At 39.9% G+C, this 26,716-nt stretch overlaps 1 long non-coding RNA gene across 4 annotated transcripts in view; it reads left to right on the plus strand.

Annotated features, from left to right (window-relative positions):
• Positions 1–26,716, plus strand: part of LOC125635617 (uncharacterized) — a 191,863-nt gene that overhangs the window by 119,860 nt on the left and 45,287 nt on the right. The window contains exon 5 of one of the 4 annotated variants that reach the window (XR_012668120.1): positions 24,087–24,420. The exons of the other annotated variants lie outside the window; for them this stretch is intronic. This is a non-coding gene — a long non-coding RNA (uncharacterized LOC125635617). Of the gene's footprint in view, positions 1–24,086; positions 24,421–26,716 lie in introns of those variants that run through there. 4 annotated transcript variants of the gene reach the window in all.

The raw sequence follows: 26,716 nt of genomic DNA on the forward strand, positions 1-26,716 counted from the left end.
AGTCCTGGGTATCCTGAGAACCATCAGCTATGTAGCTGACATTCTTTTTTTTTCTAAGAATGCTTATAAACTTGATGATATCCTTTCCACCATTTATACTGGTTTTATTTTTTGCATTTCACATATCTTGGGTTATGACACTAGTCGTATTCCTATTCTTTTTATATTTAGTTTCACTCTTTGGTTTCTGTAACACTTCAGGGCAACTGCAGCTGCATGCCAATCTTACACCTTTCTCAAGTGCTAAATTCAACTGAAAATATATCCAATTAAGGACATCTTAGTAATTGGAGCCCATGGAAACACTTTAGAGAAACAAAGATGCTCTCTTAGATCAGAGATTCCTAGTCTCTTCTAACAACTGTTATGAATTCCCTGGTTGGTGAGCTCTTCCAAACACACACACCTCTCAGAGAGCTTGTGTGCTGAAGAGTTCAACATGATAGCTCTCCAGGACATTTGCTGTTCATCTCGAGCTGAATTAAACTATTTGGCCCGCAGTGAAGTGTAAACTTGAAGAAAGTACTTATATTCAAATAGTCATGCAAGTAAATCAGAATAAAATTGCTGTGCAGTGATCTCCTCCTCAAGGTGACCTTTTTGGTGGGTGGGTGGGGGTATGATTTTAAGTGGTGACAGCAGCTGTGTTTTGCAGCTGCCCATCTGAACTCATTACTGCTTGGCACTTTTACCATAGTGTGATTGATTTGTGCTTCTTCAATAGCTAGCCAGATACTCCAAGCAAGCATGGATGTAGGTGTTTCCATGACTCTCAGGGAATGGTAGGTATGTAGCTAGCAATATCCAAAAGGCTTTATGTCTTGACTCCTTGCACTTGTTACATGCTGTTTCTATTTAGCTCTGAATTTAATTATTTTTAGAGGTTTCTGTGACTGCACCTGGAGGTGTTTGGTTTTATCTGAATCACTCGATGTGCAGGTGCAGGCAGAGGCATTCAGTGGGCTGATAGTTTTCCTGTGTGGGAGCAAAATGAGCTAAGTGCAAATGAGGGTTTAATAGATTGGCAGGATGTGAAAAACTGCTCTGAAGCCGTTACACAGGCAAATGCGTCATGACAGGAAGGACTATATTCACCCCCACCGACATGGCAGTTTTTGCCACCAGGGCCCACAATCCTGGTGTGCCCTCTTCTCCCTGGGTGAATTTAGCCTTATTCTGGAGAGAACTTTAGTTCCTGAACTACTTTAGGTGCATTCAGTGCCCTGTTCTTGGTAGAGCATCCAATTACTGGCCATGTCTACTGTTTCAGGATTATGAAAATAATGAAGAGAAAAATAAATAGCTGAAAATGCATTAAGACACATCCTGCCAGGTGCATTGTTTACATAGCAGGATATTTTTCTGCTTACTGGTAAAAGATACTTACAGTAGCATCTTTAAAACCTACTTCTCTTGTTAAATATAGATATGTAGTAGTAACTTAAATAGAGATGCATAGGCAGTATAAGAAAGCATTTTAACAAAGTGTAAGCAGGTCAGTATTCCTACTTGTTGATAATATAGTCATGCATTGTAATGTACTTGAGCCAGAGTACTGTAAATGCCTCATGATTCTGTCTTTACTTTTTGCATAGCTTTATCTGTTACTAAACATGAACATTATGCAGTGAGTGGGTGAAGAGTAAAAAAAAAACTCATGTGCCAAGATACAAGTTTGGTTTTAAACTTGATATCTTATTAAGGAACAACACTTTGTAGGGCTTCCTTTGAGGTGATACATCTTCCTACTACCTTTTGGGCCACGAGTTCAGGCTTTATCTTGATGAGGAAAATTGGTCCCTTTCTCTAGCGTTGAGTCAGGATAACATCTCTAGCTTGATTTCCATATTTTATAGTTTCCATATCCTATCACCAACCCTCTCACCATCTATACTCATGTTTCAGGAAACTAGGGTAAAATATAACCCTGTAAAAAAAACAAGCTAAAGGTGTTGTCCTGCCTCTATGCCAGGAAAAGAGTCTGTTAGAGAAACTAAACCACTTTTCGGTTCAAAACACATCTTTAAAGGCAAAACTGTACCATTAGGTACTATACTAATGACTGATCTTAGTTTTTTACTGATGTAAATAAGTCTTCATTGACTTTAGCAGATATTCACCTAGATTTACATCAGCACATGAGAGCAGAATTTGGTTCTTCATCAGATATGGAAGCAGATGATCTGCTTCACTTGAAAACAAGCTGGTGTTTAGTATCATGCCAAGTTCATACAACCAACATGACGTGTGCTTTATTTCTGAGTGTACATTACCTCCAATGGAGGGAGGAACCCACAGAGACTGACTGAAGTATGGATTTGGGAACTAACTTCTCATATATGTACCAAGACATTTAAAAAACTTTCTACAGGTTCTCTTCTTGCTGTTTAGTTCAAATTAATCCAAATTAGCTCTAGGTAAACTACTCACAACAATACTTCTACCAGCATATTTAGTTTTTGTTGTGTTTTTTTTTTTTAAATTCAAGTTCTCTAGGAACAGGATTTTTTCATATTTACTTATTTGCTTTTTAAAAACGAACTAATGATTTGTGGAGATATTTCACTATATGGATTGCTTCAATAGCCACTATTGTTTTGAGCATTCATTAGTCATATTTTGGTATGTGACTGGTAGCCTAATTTGCACAGAATTCTTCTGCTCCCAAGATTCACTCTCACTCTCACATTATTTATACCAGAAATCTATTTCACAGAAATATATAGTATACGGCCATGAACAGGGGCATGAATGCACGTAGAATGCAAACACTATTGAAAGAAATTCAATTTTTAATTTAAAAAAGTGTATCATTTTTTTCCGGCTCCTGTAGGAGCCAATGAGAGTTTTTCCCCATAGGAATTGGATTGAGTCCTAGTTGCCAGGTCTAGGAATAAACTTCCCCCTCTAGGCAACTTATTCTATAATTGTACATTGCAGGGTTTCATGCACCTTCCTCTGAAGCAGCGGCTACTGACACAAGTGCAGTCACAGGATACTGAACAAGATAGAAACAACGGAAGTATCAAACCCATTGTCTTTCTATACAAGATATTAAAGCAAGTAAATAAATTGTGGGCCTAAAATAGACACATGTAAAGAGGTACAAGTCCATTGAATTCAGTAGAATTTTGCCCATTTAAGACTTGATCCAATTTTCATTAAATTCAATGGAAATTGTTCCACTGATTTCAATGGGAGCTGGATCAGAGCCTTACAGTACAATTAAAGGTTTCAGAGTAGCAGCCATGTTAGTCTGTATTCGCAAAAAGAAAAGGAGTACTTGTGGCACCTTAGAGACTAACCAATTTATTTGAGCATAAGCTTTTGTGAGCTACAGCTGACTTCATCGAATGCATTCAGTGGAAAATACAGTGGGGAGATTTATATACATAGAGAACATGAAACAATGGGTGGTACCATACACACCGAATAGATATGTGGACACAGTTGGCAATGGGCTTTGTTGCAAAGATAGGTCCTGGGTTAGTGGTTCTGTTGTGTGGTTGCTGGTGAGTATTTGCTTCAGGTTTAGGGGGCTGTCTGTAAGCAAGGACTGGCCTGTCTCCCAAGATCTGTGAGAGTGATGGGTCGTCCTTCAGGATAGGTTGTAGATCCTTGATGATGCGTTGGAGAGGTTTTAATTGGGGGCTGAAGGTGATGACTAGTGGCGTTCTGTTATTTTCTTTGTTGGGCTTGTCCTGTAGTAGGTGACTTCTGGGTACTCTTCTGGCTCTGTCAATCTGTTTCTTCACTTCAGCAGGTGGGTATTGTAGTTGTAAGGACGCTTGATAGAGATCTGGTAGGTGTTTGTCTCTGTCTGAGGGGTTGGAGCACATGCAGTTGTATCGTAGAGCTTGGCTGTTGCCAACTGTGTCTGCATATCTATTCAGGGGACACCACCATAGGGCCTAATCACATCAGCCACACTATCAGAGGCTCGTTCCCCTGCACATCTACCAATGTGATGTATGCCATCATGTGCCAGCAATGCCCCTCTGCCATGTACATTGGTCAAACTGGACAGTCTCTATGTAAAAGAATAAATGGACACAAATCAGATGTCAAGAATTATAACATTCAAAAACCAGTTGGAGAACACTTCAATCTCTTTGGTCGCTCGATTACTGACCTAAAAGTTGCAATTCTTCAACAAAAAAAACTTCAAAAACAGACTCCAACGAGAGACTGCTGAATTGGAATTAATTTGCAAACTGGATACAATTAACTTAGGCTTGAATAAAGACTGGGAGTGGATGGGTCATTACACAAAGTAAAACTATTTCCTCATGTTTATTCCCTCCCCCCACTGTTCCTCAGACATTCTTGTCAACTGCTGGAAATGGCCCACCTTGATTATCACTACAAAAGGTTTTTTCCCCCTGCTCTCCTGCTGGTAATAGCTCACCTTAAGTGATCACTCTCATTACAGTGTGTATGGTAACACCCATTGTTTCATGTTCTCTATGTATATAAATCTCCCCATTGTATTTTCCACTGAATGCATCCGATGAAGTCAGCTGTAGCTCACAAAAGCTTATGCTCAAATAAATTGGTTAGTCTCCAAGGTGCCACAAGTACTCCTTTTCTTAGTACAATTAAAGTTGCCTTCATTGTCTCCTAACCTATGGAGGCAAACTTAGTTAGTTACGATGTTTTGGTTTATGTATATTATAAACAAATCTCTAACTGATCTCTAAAGAAAACAGGCTACATTTCCATCTTGGTTAAGAGATTGTTTTGGAAACTCATGGCAATTTCCTTTTTCATTCTGTTCAACATGTTGCCTGGTGTATCCAATTTCAGCAATGTGATCTGATTCAGTAGTGTTGTTACCACTTATTCTGGGGACAAACCTACAAAAAGTAATAGCTAGTGATGATATTGTTGTAACTGGAACCCTGAGGGTAGAGGCTCAGAGCCAGACCCATAAGTCTTTTGACCACAGATCCAGAGTGGGTGGATGAGATGCTACTATTACTGCCATTTAATGTTTTGCACTTGCCTATGCTGCTTTTACACACCATTTGGATCTAGACCTGTCCTCTCATGTGCCCACGTAGCTCCTGCTGACTTAAATTGGAGTAGCACATGTCTGAGAGAAGGACTATGTCCTTTCTCAGCACTGCTTCTCCTGCCAGTGCCTTCTCCCCTTCATCCAGACTTTGTGATTATTATTATGCTTTGAGTAGCAGTTGCTTCTCAATACTGCCTTTTACAAATCCTTTTCTGCTCTTGCACCCATTAGTTTTCTTTTAATTATTACCCATTTGACATACAAGTTTAACAGAGACAAGACAGGGCCCTTCCCCCACCCTACTGAATTCAAATTTACCATCCATTTACTGGGCTTTGTGCTATCTGCACACAAATTACTCTGAGCTCACCATCAGCCACAGCTACTGTGCAGTATTAGAGGAATGGTCAGTTTATGATATAACTAGAATGTTTCAAAATCTGCCAAATTTACTAATTTTGAAGATTTTTTTTGACTGGAAAGTCACCCAAATTGTGTTTCAGTAGCTATAAAATTGAAGTTTTTCAACTTTTAAATATGACTTTTTTGGTTAAATTGTTTGACAACACCCACATTCCCCTCCACACCAAATGTCAGGAAATTGTATTCAATAAATAATGTTGACTGAACAACCTGGACAGTCGCACTTCTTTTTTTTTTTTTTTTTTTTAAAGTTTTACTATAAAATTGCCACTGGAGATAGAGATCAGTAACTCTGTCACATAGCGGTATACAACTTTGTAAAGCTCACCTGTGTCATATGACTGGGCCCAGAATACAAAGAGCAATCTTTGACCATCACCCTTATTACCACTACATTTCTGTTATCCCAGATTACTATCCTGTGCATTGATCCTGCCAACAAACTGCAACAAACAGACATATGGAGCTACAAGAACTGTGGTCGGGTGACCAGCTAGCAAGTGTGAAAAATCGGGATGGAGTGGGGGGTGATAGGTGCTTATATAAGACAAAGCCCCATAAATCACAACTGTCCCTATAAAATTGGGACATCTAGTCACCCTAAACTGTGGGGACTCTGTGCTTCCTCCATGTATAAGTTCTGGTGTATGCCATCTGGCTGAGTTCAAAAGACTTGCAATTGGCAGTAGTATCAGCTGGTGTGGGGATAGAGGTGAGAGCTTGCTGGAAAAAGGGAATCCTCTTCCATGGGATTTTTTTTAATTTAATCCCAAATCAGGATGAAATGTTGAAGCCACAAACCTTTTCACAGAATGGATTTAAAATTCATTTTTGGAGAACTGAAATCAGCTCCCTGCCCTGCCCCCAAAAGGTTCCTATCAGTTTCACTTATGTAATTCACAAGAGCCTTCCAGCCTTGCTGCTGGAGAGGCAGAGATTCTGGGCATTCAATCTGATCTTGCAGCTCCAGGAGGTAGGGAGCCAAGACTCTCTGTCCCCAGAGCTAACCCTGCAGGAAAACTTTTGTCAGGTTCACTGAGAACACGCTGCGTTAAGTACCGAGAGTAAAATAATTTAGGCCGGGGCAGCACAGCAAACTTATGTTTACAAACAGTGGCATGGGCTCTTTAATATCCAGTGAAGGCCAATTCAATGGAATCTTGGGCCTCCAGTGAAACCATTAGATTGGGAGAAGGATAGTGTTAGTGTTATCCAAACTCCCCAGCCATGCCAAGGTGGAGGTACAGCAGAAAACAATGCATAAATAACTGGCATGTACATATGTGAAAATACATTTACAATAGTGAATGGAGTTTCCCTATTAAACAGGAACAGGGAATCTGTGATATATGCCAGCAAGAAAGGCAATAAAAAGGGTGAGCTCCTGATTCTCCGGAGGCTCAAATTTGTCACCATGGAGCTCTCAGGTAGCATGAAGCAGCTTATGCTCTTCATCATATGGCACTGGAAAACAGCCAGCAGACATCACTCCATAACCTGGTGAGCTGCTATGGCTTGATACCACTGTCTGATCAGCGCACTATCCATAGAGGGCTGACTAGACCCAATAGGCTCTGCAGTAAATCAGAGACTTTATACCTATCAGACCCCTTCACTATGAGAGAGAGCGCACTCATGTGTGCCTTCATCAATGCCCATTACTAATCATAATCCACTTTGTTAGTGAATCATTAAAATAAAAAAAAAAAAAGCATTAGGAAGGTGGTCTTAGTGAATCCCCATAAAGAAGTAGAAATCTCCTCATTATCCTATTATTGCTACAATTAAGTATTCATTCTGTGACTCTGGATATTTTACTACCTGCTCTTCTAAAAGTTCAAAATGTTTTAAGTATCATGAACACAAAAGCAGAACTATTTTTCTGCATAAAAGGAAGAGCATTCCCATTACAACTACAAACTTCACATAGTGCTAGTGGAACATAATCATAATGTTGAACTAGTAAATCACAAGGGTAAATCAAAATATTTTAATAGCCTGAACATCATGTAAAAGATTGTTCTTCTTGCAAAGGAAGGAAGCAAAAACTCCATAGCATACTTTTAGTTGCCTATGGTCTCTGAACAGTAGCCAATAAAAATAGTTATATTTTTAAAAAATCTATTTTCTTTTCATAGGTAATCTTTAATCTTATCTCATAAAAATGACAGCCTTTATGGACTAATGAGGCAGGTTATGTATTGCAGGGAATCTGTTAAGATTTCTTAAGTACTAAATATGGCTTTCTATCATGTTCAGGTATTGTAATGTATCTTACCAAGTTAAGTGAAGCCACCATAAACAATTTATATCAATAATGCACATATAAATTTACCCCAATGCTTAAAGCATAGCATAGTTGTCCAGAATAACTCTGCATTGAACAGTTGTGCAAAAATAATGAATAAAGATACCACTTGAATATTTTTATTATGTTCCGTTATCCTTTGGGTAAAGCCATCAAAGGGAGCCCAGAGAGAAATAAAGGACAGCATGATACTTTACAGCTATATAGCACCATTAATCTTTGAGAACACCAAATCCCTTCTCTAACTATACACACAAGTTCAGCAATAAGATGTAGCCACCTGTTAGATGGACAATAGCAGCCAGGTAGGCGACTGGTGTTCAACAAACTGCAGAAGTTACACTACAGCCTTATGCTATGCAACCTTTATTATCCATATTTTTAAGGTCTCTTTGGAAACATCTCATCCTGTTTCCAAGCTTGTGACCCCTAGAAGAGTTTAATTAAAGGCAATGACACATTTTAGGTAGGAGGAAAAAAAGTCAGGCAAACCCAAACATACAATCAAATTCTAGTACCACTTAAATGCATTACACCTGGGGAGTTCTGTGAAAACCAAGGGCAACAGAATCCTCCTAATAGGACCATATACACAAGCCTTCACAGCCTCTTCTATACTCTTATGTTACAGGGTATGCAAATGGAGAAGTTAGACAAAAACATAAAATACTGTTGATGGCAGACTGCAACATAACACTATTTTATTACTCAGAATGATAACCCACAAGAACCCCTAAACAGGGAACACACTGCTTTGTTTCTCTCTAAACCAAAGAGGTACAACTTATTTCATCTCTTATGGGGCTGGCTTTCTGCATTCTGACTGTGGCTCCCAGGCTACACACTTCATTACAGAACCTCCTAGCCTGCAAGCAGGGCCAGTTCTGTGTATTCCACAGGCGTCAGTAGTGGCTGCATTATCCCCACCTGAGCGGGTTTGTCATAATTCAATTACACAGGTACATTGGCCCCATTCCCCTCATCCGCTGACCTGACCTCCTCCCCAATCCTTCCCTGTGCATTGCCATGGAGAAAGCCAGGGTAAAGCATGCTTGATGGCTTGCAAAGTCTATATAGCCCTCTGCATGGCCTCTCTGATCTGCCTCCATATGCAGCTGAATGCTGGTAGTTCTGTTGCCTTTTGGGCTTTATTAGAGTGTTATGAGGTGGAAAGAATTTGGTCTGCAGTGATTAAATAATCTGGTGTCTTGAGATGAATCCATAAGCAACCTGCAATTATTCAGGGATAAAGATGCATCAAACCATAGAACATGTCATGTATTGTTGGCAGTAGTGGCACGTGGTTGGACAACTACCTGTCTCTCAGCAGAGGCTGTTCGTTACTGCTTGATAATATTGGCAAGAATATTAATGAAACTGGCATCTCCTCAATGCCTTGTGAGTGTACTCCCTCTGCCCCTCACCATATGCTGCCCTATTGAAATGTGGACTTTCTAGCCTCTCCAAAAAAACATAGCTACTACGAACAAAAAATACAGAAATAAAGATTTTTTTTTCTCCTTCACTGCCTCAATGATAAGCACAATGCCTGGGATCTTAGACCCCAAGACATGGGATTCTGTAGGGCAGGTGTGTACTCACACAGAGCAGGCTGCAGAATACAAGCCTTAATTCATCTTACAGGAACGTCAGGACTTAAGTGCTGCGCCGTGCCCTTGGAATGCGTTCTGTAGAGATTTTGTGTTGTAGCATGTTACCCAGAGCCAGCAGTCTCCGTTTTATTCTGGCACCTGGGGCACTGCAACATCTTCTGGATGCAGGTCTTCTCTTTCTTTACCCTTTAAAGTGTAAATCATCCCATGTGCACCGTATTTCACCTCCTTGGTTGGTTTACTTGACTAAACAGTAGTGCTGGTCACTGGTGGTACTTGCAGTACGTTGCTCTCCTACAGCTGGCTCAGACAGGTCAACTTGCAAGACGGATGTTAAAGGACTAACTGTCAATGAGCTCTGAACTTAGACATGCGATATCGGTCCTTACGGGATAATGATGGTCCTTCTCCCCTCTCTCTCCTGCCTTTTCCCAAAGGCCAGATTCTGCCACCCTTATTCACGTTGGCCCTGATCCAACAGCGATAACCCCAGGGGCAGACTCATGCCTCCACCTGGGGCAAAATCTGACCTTAAAACATTATTTTGCTGTTTTAATTGAGTGTAGGTTTTTAACGGGTTATGATTAGAATACTTTTTATGTTCACTTCAGCTAAACCTTATTTGCTCAAAAGTTAGTTATGCAGAATTTTGCTGAGCTACTGAAAAAAGTCTATTTTAAAAAATGTAAACAGCCAGTATTAGATCTGAAATGCATAGCAACACCTAAGCAAACAAAGCCAGGATATTTTCCCAGGCTACAACTATTTTATTCTCCTTGTTTAGGCTTTTACCCCCCAAGAACAAAGAACCCAGTTGTTGATAGCATTGTGATAGTAGGTCTTTCTCCTAGACCCCTATCCCAACATCTATATTTTATTAATGTGCTCAGAGCCACTGTTTAACAGAAGAGCTGCTGGAAGCTGTTAGAAAAGCAGGAAACAGTAGGAGAGTGGTAACGCGCTGGGTGTTAACTCTGTTTCATAATCACACTGTTTGGAGCATCATAATACTTTTCAGTGCCTCTTTATTTTCCTCACTCTGGCACCTTTAGAAAGTGAGGCATGGGTGTTTATAAAACCTTCCATCACATGAGATAGGTAATATATACAAAGCAACACTTATGTGTTGGGAATCCTCAGGTTAGTGTTGCCTTCGACACTTGGCATCAGAAATAGTGTCATCAGTTTCAAAATGTTGCCTACAGATCTTAAGTGTGTTTCTCAGGAGACATAGGAGTGAAATATTTGGTCCATACCTGTTCTTTGTCCCCTGAAATTGCATGTCACCTTTCAAAGGTGGCAAAATTGGATATAAAACACTAATGGCAGAAAGTTGAGAAATTCATTCTCTTGTGCCCGTTGTAACAAGTTCCCCTCTGTATTCTATAGGTGAGTGGGAAATTTGTGTTACCAGCTTTTAATATAAAAGCCAGAGTTTAAAGTGCAGTTTTGATCTAGTTTCCCCACTCATAACTTGATCATCTTTAGCTGGTGGTCTTTCATCTCTTCATGTCAGAATCCCCTTTCTTGTCACCTTAACTTTTTTGGCCATAACTGATTTTTTTTTCCCCCTCTATTACTTGTGCATTCTGTGACCAGCCAGTGAAATCAATGAGATCTCCTTGAATAAAGGGGGCTGGCCAGCAGCCCACACATACACACCATCAATGTTGTATTACCTTTCATTTGCTTTTTTATCTTTGGGATTTAGATGGTCACTTCATTAAGATAAGGGAAAACTGGTGTGACAACGTGGGAAGTGTCTGTACAATTTATGAATTCTGGTTCATATTATGAGTTATTTCTATATCACTGAATGTCCCTATGTAAATGTAGCTGTAGCTCACGAAAGCTCATGCTCAAATAAATTGGTTAGTCTCTAAGGTGCCACAAGTACTCCTTTTCTTTTTTCCTATGTAAATGTGGAATCCACCATTTGCTGGCAGGACCCTACAACAAGGCTGCACTACACTAAGGACAATGGGTAATACTTAATTTCAATGACTGTGCTTTGACTGGACTGTAGATATATTTGGAGGGTGAAAAATTGTTCTCCTTAAGCTCAGTGGATAGTCAATGGGCTTAAATTGCAGCAAGAGAGGTTTAAGTTGGACATTAGGAAAAAACTTCCTGTTAGGGCAGTTAAGCACTAAAACAAATTGTCAAGGGAAGTTGTGGAATCTCAATCACTGGAGGTTTAAGAACAGGTTATGCAAACACCTGTCAGGAAGGATCTAGTTTATTGTTCACTCCTGCTGTGAGTGAAGTGGACTAGATGACCTCTTGAGGTGCCTTCCAATCCTACACGTCTATGATTCTATGTGCTAAGGGTGTTACCTTCTCCAAGCTGGAACAACTTCCTTCTCTTGTCTGGGAGAATTAAGTGGAAAGAATGAATATTCCCTGACTAAGACAGAGAAACAAGAGGTTATAGAAGGACTCCTGGGAAAGGTAAGGTAACAGGAAGTTTGGGCAGGAGAGGAGAAGGGGACAGACCAGCCAAACTGGAGAAGAAGGATCCACACGTTAGCACACAAGTTGGATGCTACTGCACCTGAAAGATGTTGGAGAGCTGCAGACAACCATTGCCCCAGCCAAACAATGCTCTGGAGTGGTGAGGAAAGAAGCAGGGAAATGCATGTAGGGTTTAAAGTTTGTAGTAGATGTGTATTTCTCCTGTGACTAAGTAATGAGCAATAGTGTGTTTGAGTCTTGTGTAAACTTTGTGTTACACCTCATCACATGCCCCTTGCAGAGGTAACTCAAAAGGCTCATGGTTTTGGGTGGACTTCTAGGAGTGGGTGGGGTGGTGTCAAAGGAATCAGCAGTGGTACTAGGGACTGGGCAGTTGGACTGCATGGCTGAAAATCTCAGGTGGGGGAGATAGATAGAAGGGGCATGAGTGTGCTTAGAGGCCCAAAAAGTAGGGAGAGTGTCTCTGCTCTGTTCAGCCTCTGGAGGCTTAAAACATCTGGGATCCAGTAGCTGGTTCCCCTCACATCAGTCAAGTACATGGCCCAGAGAGGTGATGGTCATGCCTTTGGCTCACATATCCAACACTATGTTGAGGTAAGTGTTTAGATTGGAGAGAGCACTTCCATTCTCTGGTCCAAATCCTGGAAACATGCCCATGCTTCACTTTACACCTCTGAGTATTCCCATTGGAAGTGTTTCAAGGACTGAGATCAAAAACCCTATTTTCAAACTGCAATAAGTTTTTCTGACCGAGTGATCTCATTGTCATTACTCCTGTGATATTGTTCCCTCAGCTGCAATATGCTCTTGTATATGGAGCAGCTTGAAGTTTCAGTGCAGCTTTATTAGTATGATTTGTGAAAGTTTATCCAATTTCTGATGATCAGCAGTTTACATTAAAGGCTTAATCCTGCTCCCGATAAATTCCTTTGGGTCTTCATTATAAACCACTGTCCAAGTGAAGCAAGATTGGGCTCTAGGGACTAGATTCACAAAAGGACATAGGTGCCTGAATCCCAGGCCCCAACACTCTCCCCCGCCCCCCCACCAGCTGCCTCCCAAGTCCTGTAGGTGCTCCACACCTAAACTTTTGAAGTAAAAGTTCCTTAGGTGCCTACACTTGTCTCTGAGGATGTGCACTGCAGCCTCACTCAAAGTATCTGGATACTCAGCCCCAGCTCATTTGTCCACCCAAATTGCCTGAGTCCCAATCCAATAAGCATGCTCAAACCTTACCATGCAGATTGAGCCAGTAGAAGGCAGGAAGAGGACTTCCCTTATAACTTTTAGCCTGGTGGGGATGGGGGAGGGAAAGAGAGCAAGACATTTAGTAGTTTGGGCACTCACCTGGGATGTCAGAACCCTGATCATTCGGGGGGAGAAGAGAAGAGCGAGAATGTATGCATGTAAGTTTTGAGGAGGAGTCTGCAGCTTGGTGGTTAGAGCACTCACCTGGGAGGTAGGCAACCCAGGATCGACTCCTTCTGCTCCAATGACTTTAAAATTATTTATCCACATGGAACAGTTTCAGCAAGACAGATTTCAGGAGCAACACATCAGAATAGCCCAGTGGGTAGGGCACTCAGCGGAGAGGTGCCAGATCATTGTTCAACTCCCATCTCCTCCTTCAGGTGGAAGAGGAATTGGAACCATGGGGTCTCACATCCCAGGTAAGTACCTGGGTTAAAAGTTTGAGGACAGAGGATTGTTGTTTTTTGTCCTCTTGGCATTAGGTGCCTATACCATTTTGCAACAGGCCAAAGGGGAGGTTTGCAGCTGAGAATCACAAGCTGAGGATTCACCTCGTTGGCACATGAATTTAAGTGCTGAATTCCCTGTGAGAAGTGGGGCTTAGGTTATACTTATTACCTTGGCATATCCCACTAGTTAACTTAGGCAGGGAGCTACCTTAACATACTGGGTTTTCTGAATACCATTCTGAGGTGCCACTCCCTCCCCCCCACAATTCAGTGTACTGGGAACATATGTGACTAACCCAGTGATTTTCTAGGACTCTAAAAGAAATGTGTAGTGACACTCAGTATTGCCATGCCTAAGTTCCTTTGTGAATCTAGCCCTCTATTTCTCACCTTGCTTTTATTTTGCTTAAGTTATTGGTAGGAGAAATGGAAGGGTAACAGATTTACATACATTTATTCAGTCACTGCTATTTACATTCTGGAATACATTTATCTACTGGTGTTGCTAGGCAAAGTTGTCAGCAGAATATTTTGAACTCGGAGACTGTCTCAAATATTATGGAATACCTTAAAGCAAATGTAATTTATCTGAAATATGGAGACTAAAATTTAAAAGTGATTATCTAAAACTCATTTTCCATAAGAAGGTTAGGTACCTGAAACATACATGCAGACTTTTAAAAAAAAAAAAAATTCAGGAAATCTCTTGGTTTTTAAGAGAATTTGCGGATATTTAAAAAAAATGTTTTCAAAAATTGGGAATTTTTCACACCACTGACTCACATAAGTATGTCAGCCACTCTAACTTAGTATTGACCAGGCTAAGATCTCTTATTTACTGAGAGTCCAAATTCCTACCGGACTAGGAGGTAGAGGAACATTATAACTAATGTATTAAACTCTAAAATTCTTTTTTCTACATCAACATGTTGTACCTTGAAAAGTTGAATATCCCACCATCTTCCAGGCCTAGACAAGCAAGCTGTGTGTCCCAATATCCAGTAAGATAAATCTTGCATGGGTAGCCCTGAAGGAACATGACTTTTTCATTATTAATTATTATTATTATTTATTATTAAACCCGATATTAGAAATGGGCTGGATATCTCCCGTTCTGGGCCTCTGACATTTGCACACCTCCTAAGTGTGCAACACAGGCCCTGAATAGGACTTCCTGTCTGACTTTACCTATCCGATGATTTTTGTCCGGCCCTTAAACACCCAAAGGATGGCATTTTTTCTTCAAAATGTATCCTCCACACACTATGTATGCAAGGCACGATCTTGCACACAAATCTAGAATTGCATGACATACCACAAATGTCACAGCACATTACTTTCCTCAGACCAGTGTATTTTTTTTTTTGAGGAGATGGGATTTCACAATTGGTGGAAAAGTGTTTTATTGATAGCCACAATTTACATGGATTAAAATATATGTTTGAAGTTGCTCCATCAGAGATTTTGAATGTTAAAACTAATCATGGGGTGATGGATTGGCAGGCAAAAAGCAAGTGAAACAATCAAAGGTGCAGGAGGAATGCAATCACATGGCTCTAATTTATCACATACAAGCTGACAGATAGCAAAAGGTGCCTTTAAAAAATGTGCTATTTTTTAAGTTTCCTCCATTTCTAGCTGCATTCTCCATTAGAGAGAGAAGGAAGAATGTTGGAAATAGTAAACTCTTTCAAAGTAGTACTGATTTTTAAGTGTGTCCATCATGACAGTTGTGTTCTTTAAAACTTTCCTTTTACCATGTTACTGATATTCATGGTAATATCAATATTCTATAGTTAAAGTGAGGCATTAGCATAAATATTGGTACATGGCAGTTTTTAAAGGGCTTACAATGCTTAGAGTATGGAACGGAACTCAGAATTGTGTTCTGGTCCCTACTTTGTCATAAATTTGCTGGGGAACACTGAGTAAATTATTTAACCTTTCTGTATTTCTTTATACCTTTTCTACCTCTAAAATAGGTAGGAAAATACTTGCTTACGTCCTAGAGTTACAGTGTATTAATGTTAACTAATCTCTGTTTGAGATCCTTCAGTGAAAGCTTCTATTGAATGTAAGTGGAAAAAAGTAAAGGAAAAATAAGTTGTAGCCATTTTTACACTGTTTCAATAATGAGTAATTTCCTGTGTTTGACACTTACTGTCAAATTTTATGGTTGAATCTATATTACTCAGATATTGCAGATACTAAAGTGATAAACATTTTGAATTTAATTATACTTCACAACTGTCCTTTAATAATCCTCACTTTACAGAACATACAATTTCTTCACCATCCATCAGACATAAACTGTGTAATAGAGGAGGTCATGAAGGCTTATGTGCGCCATAAGATCTCCTATACTAACAGTGACTGCTTACTCAAGAATTCACTGCAGCATTCCATACCATTGTGCAATCCTTCATTTCTTGACAAGAACTACAAAGGGACGAAAGTAATATTGAAGTGATCAAAGGGAAGCTGCCTTTAACGAGCACACATGGAGTTCTGTCATAACAAATTACCACCCTGTGATGCTCATGATTAATTGTGCTGCCACTTGTTGTATGGGAGTACAGTAATATAAGCCAAGCAAGCATAATACAAGACTGTCTGTAAAATTAGTAAATTTCTTTAATTTCATATTTATCACTGTGTGCCAGATGTGACAACACTTCATCATATATGCTCTTGCCCGTAGTGTCCTGAATTATAATAGATCATATACAGTCTTGGTTCAGTTCAGCGTCAATGAGCCTATGCAAGCTGACAAGCCATAAGGTGTACAAATTAGAATAAATTTGTGCCAATATGCAACATATTATAACCAGCTTTAAAGAGTCTCTCTCTTTTGTATATCACACTTGTTCATGAATTACACCTGTGTGTTATTCATTATGCCAATGTTGAGGACCTGTACTCTTTTATTTGAGGTATTTTGCCCATGGTGGTGTTTAGGAGTATTTCAATTATGTCCCTATTTACAATTAGTGAGGAATGATATCTGACTCCTAGAGATAGGCCTGATCAACAAAGTTCAGATCTCAATCCAAACTTTAAAGTTTAGGGAATGTTGAAGTTGGACCCAGGATTTTGGGTCAGGTTAATGTATGAATTACAGTATTTAAACCAGGATTAAAACTCAGGAATCCATGCTCCCAGCCCTATGCTCAGACCTCAGATGAAAGTTATGTAACGATGTGGTTTAGACTATATATTAGCATCGTAAGTAAATATTTGAAACACTATATCAACAGTTTAAAGAAAAATGCTAAAACTTGGATTGTGATGCTTTGATTTACTTGAGGCTCACCTTCTGATGGGATGACTACATTGCATCTGATCTTTCAAGTTGGAGGAAATACATCTAGGTAACCAGTCAAATGATAGACTATGGAGATAAATTTAAGAATTACATAAAGGATATTTCCAGGGTGGGATTTTCAAAAGCACTCAGAGGTTACCTACCTCCAACTTCAGTGAGAGTTCTACCATTGCTGAAGGGGAGAAGTGCTAGGCCAAGAGTGAGTGTTTTTGAAAATTCTACTCCCATGAGCTAGTGAGCCTGAGTACATTGGTTTTATAAGGTGGTAGTTTCTCTCTCCTACACGATTTTGCATTTAATCAGTATAATGGAGCTAGAGATCCTAAGGGGTCTATTCTGATCCCTAGGAGAAGAAAGGCAATAATTTGGAAGAGTACTCCGGAGGTGTCATAAATATAAAGGGAAGGGTAAACACCTTTAAATCCCTCCTGGCCAGAGGAAAAACCCTTTCACCTGTAAAGGGTTAAGAAGCTAAGACAACCTCGCTGGCACATGACCAATGAGGAGACCAGATACTTTCAAAGCTGGGGCGGGGGGGAACAAAGGGTTCTCTGTGTGTTTTTGCTGGGACCAGAGCAGGAATGCAGGTCAGAACTCCTGTAAAAAGTCAGTAAGCAATCTCGTTAGATATGCATTAGATTCTGTTTTGTTTAAATGGCTGATAAAATAAGTTGTACTGAATGGAATGTATATTCCTGTTTTTGTGTCTTTTTGTAACTTAAGGTTTTGCCTAGAGGGATTCTCTGTTTTGAATCTGATTACCCTGTAAGGTATTTTCCATCCCGATTTTACAGAGATGATTCTTTTACTTTTTCTTCAATTAAAATTCTTCTTTTAAGAACCTGATTGCTTTTTCATTGTTCTTAAGATCCAAGGGTTTGGGTCTGTGTTCACCTATGCAAATTGGTGAGGATTTTTATCAAGTCTTCCCCAGGAAAGGGGGTGTAGGGTTTGGGGGGGATTTTGAGGGGAAAGACGTTTCCAAGTGGGCTCTTTCCCTGTTATATTTGTTAGACGCTTGGTGGTGGCAGCAAAAAAGTCCAGGGAAAAAAAGTAAAATCGTTTGTACCTTGGTGAAGTTTTAACCTAAGCTGGTAAAAATAAGCTTAGGGGGTTTTTCATGCAGGTCCCCACATCTGTACCCTAGAGTTCAGAGTGAGGAAGGAACCTTGACAAGAGGTCTCTCTGCACACAATAAGGCAGTGGTGGGCAACCTGCGTCCCATCAGGGTAATCTGCTGGCAGGCTGCCAGACCACTTGTTTACATTTGCACAGCCGCCTGCAGCTCCAAGTGGCCACGGTTCACTGTGCAACTCCCATTGACCGGGAACAGCGGCCACTGGGAGCTGCAGGTGGACATACAAATGTAAACAAGCGGTCTGGCGGCCCGCCAGCAGATTACCCTGATGGGACGCCACTGTGATAAGGGCTACACTGGCTCTTTTTTTTGTATACCTGCATATGCAGATCTGGTTTTTGATAGGGTTTTCATATGTTTTCTTTTGACAAAGTTTACTTCATACTGTTATACCTAGGTCTCCACTGATAGGTTTGTGTGAGAGACTTAAATCTACCCTACACTATTCAGTGCACAGTGAGATTCCACATTATTTCTTTACTAGAGTAATAAAATAATCCCTGTTGTGTCTATTACAAAGTTATAATCAAATAGTCTATATTGTATGTTACTTCACCCATATGTAAAATTCGTCAGAGTAGTTTGCAGTCTTACGGTATATAGCATGTTTGTTTGTAATGGGGTATATAGACCCAAATCTATATCTGGCTAAGAGGGGATTAACACATTAACCTTGGACAGGGAGGTGAAAATGGTATCCCCCCCTCATTGCAGGGTCTGTTTAAGAAGTAGCCATGAGGGAAAGAGGTTAGGCTCAGATGGGAACTATTTTTCCCTTCAAGAGTACAGAGAAGGAGAGGGTTATAAAACTTACTCTGTCTTTGGGAGTTTTTTGAAAAGGGTCAGATGCTCCTTGTGAAAAAAGACTGCAGGAACCTTGCTTCTGCAAGGAAATGCACCATTAAGCTGGATAAGAGGGCATAATTAAGCACAGTGGATAAAATTAAGAAAAAAGAATAAACAGGATGAATATCCTGGAAAAACAGAACGTAATCTCTATCTGCATTTAAAAAGCAGATTGTAGCAAACACTAGTAAGTATGCATTGAGGGACAATCCTGCATTAGCATATGGATACACTAGGTTTTTTTTAGTCTTTTCATGCTTCCATCTCTCTTGGCCTCTTTGATACTTTGCATGGAAAGACTCCACCCCAGGAAGTAGTCTTTTTAGTGTATTTTATTTGAATTCTTGGTGCAAGAAGCTCTTTAAAGCGTGAGCTTAGCCCCGAGAAGTTTGGTTTACATCTAGACAGTGTCACTTAGCTAGAAGCAACTGGACAGTTAAAGTGGGTTAGTAGATTTCTGCCCTGAACTGATAGCGGGTTAGTCACACCTTTTATAATACCTCTCAAGAAAGCTGAAGGCATATCACAAGCAGGCTTTGTGCCATGTCATCATTCAGGTGTCATTCATCTGCCAAACCACAGAGGACAGACATGCCTTTCAATGCATTGGTGGAGACATTGGCATCAACTATTACAGTCCACTGAAATGTAGTTATAAGTACTCTTCCCCCACATGGCACGCAAACTCGTCAATACAAAAAACTGTAATTTGAATTATTCAAATTTTGTCACTCATTCAGTTGAGAAACACCTCAATCCACAAATAGTCCCATTAATTTCTCAGGGTGTTTATTGCTCAGACATCTCTTATAACTGATTCCACTGTGCATCACCTGGTCACTCCACCAACATGTTTGACATATAGCAATTAAGTCAAAGAGAAACCTTGGCAATACCCTCTTCAGGGCAATAACTTGTCACCCTTTCCAGCACGTTAAGGGGGCGAGGAAGGATGATATGGCTGAAAATGTACTAGACCTGGAATTTAGGGTTTTGCTACAGACTTTGTGTAATCTCAGAGCCTCAGTTCCCCATGAGTAACATGTAGATAATGAGAATAAATCCACTGTTACATGGTGTGCTTCGATATTACAGTAATGAGCACCAGCGAAAAATCCATAAACAGACAGTAGCTATCCTACCCTAACTCCAAGTGAATATAGAAGCTTCTGCTAAGCCCTCAAATGAATATGGTTCATTTTTGGATACTATTTGTACATAGATCAGTGTCAATCCTGATTATGCTCTCACCACCATATTCCACTGATTTGAATGGATTCACTCTATTTTTACATCAGTGAGAGAAAGAAGTTCTGAGACCAAGTTTTCAAACTTGATGCTTATAGTTAGCAAAAATCCATATTTAGATGCCTAAACTAGGGTCTGATTTTCGGTGAACAGTCTTGATTCCCATGAAGTCAAAGGGATCTGTGAGTGCTCTGCACTGCCAGGCCACTTTTATTTAGATATAGCTTTAGTTGCCTACCAAATTTGACTAAAATATATAAATTCTGCTATAGAAAAGATACAAGTGTGTTTGGCTTTAGAGAAGCTAAATTCCATGTAAAATAAAAAGGTAAAGAAAAAAGGTTTAAGACTACTGTGTTTTACGATATCATGCCTCATACCTGATCCGCTGCAATAAGAAATTAAGGGTGATCACTTCCTTCCTTCCATCCCGATTTTTATTTAACCACTGCTACATTTCTTCTGAGTATATGGATTTCTTACCTGTAGCTGACGTGTATTTGTTTATGGGGTTTAACTTTACCTGGAAATTTCACTGTGCAGTTAGCATGTTTGGTTACAAGGAAGAAAGAGTAAGTTCTATTAAAACAGCCAATTATCTAAAGAGATGAGAAGTTTTCTCCTCAGTATGGTCCTGACACCATTGTCTGCAGTCTCTCTGCAGGCATGAAATAGAGCTGTATTTTGTGAATGAAGTTTGATTATTTTTCCAGAAAAACTACAGCTTTTTAATACACAGAGTCCCATTGTTTACAAAAGCAACAATTCATAATGGGAAGATTTGATTTGAATGGAGCAAATAGGGATACTCTAGGCAACCATCAGCTACCATGATGATTTAATCGCATAGTAGATGAGTATAGATCAACTAGGGGAAAAGATGGCACAGGGACCCCTTTCCCTATGGAACTGCTACGCAAGAGGCAGCCATGATTTGGCTACTTTCAGTTTGGGAGCTTAACAAAGGGAAGCCAGCCTGTGCTGCCCATAGCCATAGTGACGGTGTATCAGGGTTTTTCCATGGCTTTCCCAGCTTTCTGGTAAGCATGGGCTGAGCTGAGGAACTGCAGATAATGTGTTTCACAAGTGTCCTGGGGCTTCCAGCATAACTGCTCCTGGCAGAGCCTTTAGAGGCATTACACCTGTTCCTGGCCTCCACAGGCCTAATGGCTGCTGAAAGTTCCCTTCATGAACTCCAGTAAAGCTACATTCTGTTTTGCCAGTCAGACCTCACTCTAAGCCTTAGCCACACCTGTCAAACATTTTGGATTTAATCTTAATAAATGGAACTAATCAAGTACAACTGTGGTGTTGAGCCTCTGTCATTTTAATTTCTCACTAGCTAAAAGGCTTTGGGCTAGATCCCCAAAAGGACTTCAGCATTCCAGTGCTGAGCATTGCAGTGCCGAACTTTTAGCCTGGAATTCTTAGTCCTGAGTTAGGCACCCAGATTCCCTCCTTGGGGAGAATTAGGCATGTAAAAAAGTGATACACAGCCAGCCAGCCCCCTAAATTCTCAATCTGGTCACGTCTGGCTAAAGTAGCAATTAGGCACTTAAGTCCCTTAGTAAATATAGTTCTTTGTTCAGTCCTTTCAGTTGTTGACCTAGACACAATAGCTCATGGGTTCATCACCTCTGAGATGGATTACAGATCTCCCTAGCTCAGCCTAAGCAAGAGATTCACAAGAAAGCTTCAACTGGTATACAAGCCTGCAGTCCACCTCGTTAGTGGGAAAGAACACAGCACACTAAAGCTACAGACTGCACTGGTTCCTCAAGCACTAGTACATCCAGTTTAAGGTCCTAGTACTGATTTACAGAGTCCTCAATAGGCTAGGCACAAATTGTTTCTCAGACTACCTCTTCCCCAGAAACTTCACAACAGCCATAATCTAGCATGCTACATTTAACCAAACTGAGCGAAAAACTCATGAGAGCAATAAAGTTGAGTGTTCTAGGAGGAACCCCACAGAAGCTGTGACCAACGGAAGTCTCTGGAGACTGCCAGAGTCTCAAAGCAATTTTTTTAAAAAAGGCACTGCTCCCTCCCCCCCCCCCCCACACACACACAGATAGCCATGGCCTCCTGCTGATTCCCGGGATGCAGGATGTTTATGGAAGAGTTCCTTGGCCTCTAAAATGGGAGGCAAACACTGCCTCCCAATCACTGATCAGATAATGACTCTGTGAGAGGGGGCCTTCATGAAGATTTCCTAAATTGTGCCCCCTCCTATGAGTTTTACAAAGGGTGCAATTGGCCTTAGGCTTCCAAGATAAAGCCTATACAATTCTTTCTAAACTTTAAAGCTCAATTCCAGTTATTAATCATCTCCATATCTTTTTCCTCATTTCCTCAGAAATAGAGGGAAAGGAGGGAACTAAAATAGCTAGGCCAGAAACCCACAGATACAAACAACTTTAAAGAAACCCACCAGAATATCACAAAGGGTCAATTTGACACAAAGTTTGACCATGTAAAATATCGTCCCGTATTCAAATGCCTCATCTACATACCAGATCAAGTTTAAGATTCATATTCTTTCCTTTAAGGCTCTCCTCAGCCCTTCCCAAGTCTGTGCTCTTGTTTGTTATTTTAGGCCACTGAATGATCTTCGCTCTCCCAGTGAAGGCTATCTCACTGTTCAGTTCATTTCCTTTTCCTACCTTCTTCCATACTTCCCCATGCCTGGAGTTACTTCCCTATCAATCTCTCCTGAGAAACTACCACTTTCAGGAGCCCTATAGGCACTAACCCATGTCCACACAAATACCTTGACATTCACATTTATTAAAAATTTCATGTTTAGATTTTTAGAGATTCTAACCACCCTTTCAATTTCCCAGTGCTTCTGTCATAAATATAAAGGGAAGGGTAACCACCTTTCTGTATACAGTGCTATAAAATCCCTTCTGGCCAGAAGAAAAATCCTTTCACCTGTAAAGGGTTAAGAAGCTAAGATAACCTCGCTGGCACCTGACCCAAAATGACCAAGGAGGGGACAAGATACTTTCAAATCTGGATGGGGGGGAAAAGGTTTTTGTCTGTCTGTGTGATACCTTTGCTGGGAACAGATCAAGGATGCAAGCTCTCCAACTCCTGTAGAGTTAGTAAGTAATCTAGCTAGAAAATGCGTTAGGTTTTCTTTGTTTTTTGGCTTTTAAATTTGCTGTGCTGGAGGAAATGTGTATTCCTGTTTTTGTGTCTTTTTGTAACTTAAGGTTTTGCCTAGAGGGATTCCTATGTTCTGAATCTGACTGCCTGTAAGATTATCTTCCATTCTGATCTTACAGAGTTGTTCTGTTATCTCTTTTTTTTTTTTTTGTTCTTCTAATAAAGTTCTGATTTTTTAAGAATCTGATTGGGTTTTTGGGCCCTAAAAATCCAAGGGGTTTGTGCTCATCTTGTTTGTTCTCAAGCCTCTCCAGAAAAAGGGGGTGTAAGGGCTTGGGGAGATATTTGGGGGAAATAGGAACTCCAAGTGGTCCTTTCCCTGTTCTTTGTCTAAAACACTTGGTGGTGGCAGCATTTTACCTAATCCAAGGGCAAAGACTTTGTGCCTTGGGGAAGTTTCAACCTAAGTTGGTAGAAATAAGCTTAGGGGGTCTTTCATGCAGGTCTCCACATCTGTACCCTAGAGTTCAGAGTGGGGAAGGAACCTTAACAGCTTCCTTATCTGATCTTTGCCTTCCTTTAGACTAATGTTTGGAGCCGGTACAGTGCTTTTATTTGTGCTTCATACAGTTCTGGGCATACACTTGGCATTTAAATAATGTAATATTTAGAAAGTAAATTAGTTTAGACTAAAGACAATCAACTTAGATTGAAGCTAGAAAAATTATATGTATAAATTTCAACACCCACTTTAAACCATAAATTGAGATGGGGTGGGACTTTGAAACAAGGGCCTGATCTTGCATTCCTTGGGCACTTCAGATTCCCATTAGTTTGTGTACATCCCCCTTTCATTGTCATTTCTTGGTCTGCATGTAGGATTTAACGGCAACCAATAGAAGTCACATGCATGGAACAAGCTCAGAATATGCATTGAAGAGGAAAACTCCACAGTGTTGGTCAGAATGGAGAATATTGCCTACAGACTGGAAGTGTCATTTGATGGCAAAGATTTTATACAGTGGTGAACTTTCTGCTTAACTCAAAGCCTACTTTTTGCCTTTGAAGCCTTTCTTGATTTTATTTTATTCCTTTGTCCTGCCTGTAGCTATTTCAGTTTTTCTTTGATTGACACCAGCTAAATCACATCTGTATCGTCATCAGGTCAAACAGTAAACAGAAAAAAGGCAACAAGCACTTTGGAAACATTAAACAGTGTTTGTTTTTTTTTAAATTCTATTGTACTCCCTTGTTGCTGTTTTGCAATCCTGTACTTTGCCTTATTCAGGTTTTAGATACTGAGGTGTTGTGTTTTTTTAAATGACGTACAAGGGATGCTTACAAAGAAAAGGGAAGGAGGACATACTTTCTATAGGCTAGATTCAGACCCCTTTACTTGCATTGCGTCCTCTTTTCAGAAACAATCCCATCAATTTCACTTCTATTTGTTGTAAGCAGCAGAATACGGATTTTTTTTGTTTGGTTTTTAAACTTTAGTATAGGACAAATTGGAATATCCGATTCCTTTCTCATTCCACACCAATTATCCACTTCCAAGACAATTGCCTCCAGTCTTGCTGCTGACCTGTCACCCACCTATATGTTCTGTTTTCCTCTCACATTCTTACAGCTTCCTGACTTACACCTTAACTTCACCAGTACAAGACACTGTCTCAGATCTACACATGCATCATAAACAGTTTTTTTCTGTACATTTAATATTGAGTACTTGTCTAAGGTGGCTGATTATGAAAGTCTGGAGTTTAGATAGTGAGGTCTGAAGTGTTCAGGTTCCAGCACCATATAGGAAGACTGACTTTACAATGTTGGTAAAAGTTTAGTGTGGAGGGCAAGATTTCTTTCTCCAGATCAGCTTTAGAGCACCTCTGGCTTTTGTTATTCTGGCTTTAATAATTTTGTTCATTCCACCCATTGTACTTACCATGCTGAAAAGAGATGTGGACCTCTTTTATGTCAGTCCCAGAAAGCATTATTGGTGTTTCTCATTTATTGATTCTCATGGTTTGTTTTCTCTGGGTTGATTTTCAACCCTACTAAATTGTGCATAGATCTGGAGATAAATTTGTTTTGGCTTGCTTGTTTCTCTTGGTATGGGATAGCAAGTTGATGCCATCTGCAAAGTCAAGGTCCTCTAACTTCTGAGTGAAAGTCCATTGTATCCCCTTTGGTTGTTCTGTTGTGTCTCTCATTACTCAGTCCACTATCAGTAAAAAATGTATGGGTGACATTTTTGATGACCATAGTAACTTCAGATGTCTTAGTCAGTTCACTGTTATGTCACTTGGCATGTTATATTTTCACGGACACATGCAAATCATTCACAGATTTCTGAAGGATTTCATAGTGGTGTAGCAGCTTCCACAAAACTGTTCTGCCCATTGCATCAAGGGATTTTAGAAAATGTATAAAATTCATATAAAACAATGACTGCCATTCAATTGTCAGTTCTATACCAGACACATGGGGGAAAGGGTCATATAGTGAATCTGCCAAAGTAAGAGACCTGAGTCCGTGTAAGAACAGGAGGGAGATTCTACTGTTGTCTATTCCAAGAAAGATATTCACCCATATTATTCTATACAGAACAGAGAAAGTGGTAGATTCAAAAGTTATGACAAGAACAGACAAGAGAAGTCATGTATAGGTCAAATAATAACCATATATAGGATCAGTGTGCCTAGGGAAAGCTTAATTAAGGAAAAGGGAAGATCTGCAGATATAAAGAGGGAAAGTGAGAGGGAGAATGCTGTGACTAGTTATTTTAGGAAGATCATTCCTATAAATGTGGCCAGTTGAGTAAGTGAGAGGGTTTCAAGTGAGGTGCTTCCTGGTTTCTGTATAGTTAAAGCAGTAAACCCCCTTCTGTAGACACAATTATATCAGTTTTAAAGTGCTTAATACTTTACATTCAAGAAGGGAAATACACTGTACCAGTATAAGGTACCTATATAACTGCATCTATACCAGGAGTCTCAAATGTTTAATTATATTGGTAAAAACAAATCACAATCCTAACCAAAATAGCTATGCCAGTACTAAAACTGCGTAAGCCAAGCCTGAGAAGTGTTTGGATGTGCACTAGAAATGAAAAGAAGTGTGATTTTTTTTTTATGTTCTAACTTTTTAAAAATTAAATTGGAGAATGGCACTTCAACCCTGCAGTCTGAGTATTGATGCAGATTGATAATCTGGACTAATTGTTTTAAAACAGGTGAGTTATTGTTCCTTCAGTGACCCCTGCCCACCTCTACTGTAGGTGCATTGTTCATAGTAGATGCGATATGGTGTAAAATGAAGTATTGGATTCTTTTATCACTGGTCAGTCACTTCAGGTTCAGCCTTCTCATCTTACATAGGTTACATTTTCATGCACTGTGCTATAACTTCAAAATTAGAACTCCTATTATTAAAGAACTAGAAACAAATTCCCTGTAAAAATACACTAAAATATATGTTCTACATTCTCTTTTTCAGTTAAACTCATTTTC

The sequence above is a fragment of the Caretta caretta genome, chromosome 4 (assembly GCF_965140235.1).
Source record: "Caretta caretta isolate rCarCar2 chromosome 4, rCarCar1.hap1, whole genome shotgun sequence".
NCBI lineage: Eukaryota > Metazoa > Chordata > Testudines > Cheloniidae > Caretta > Caretta caretta.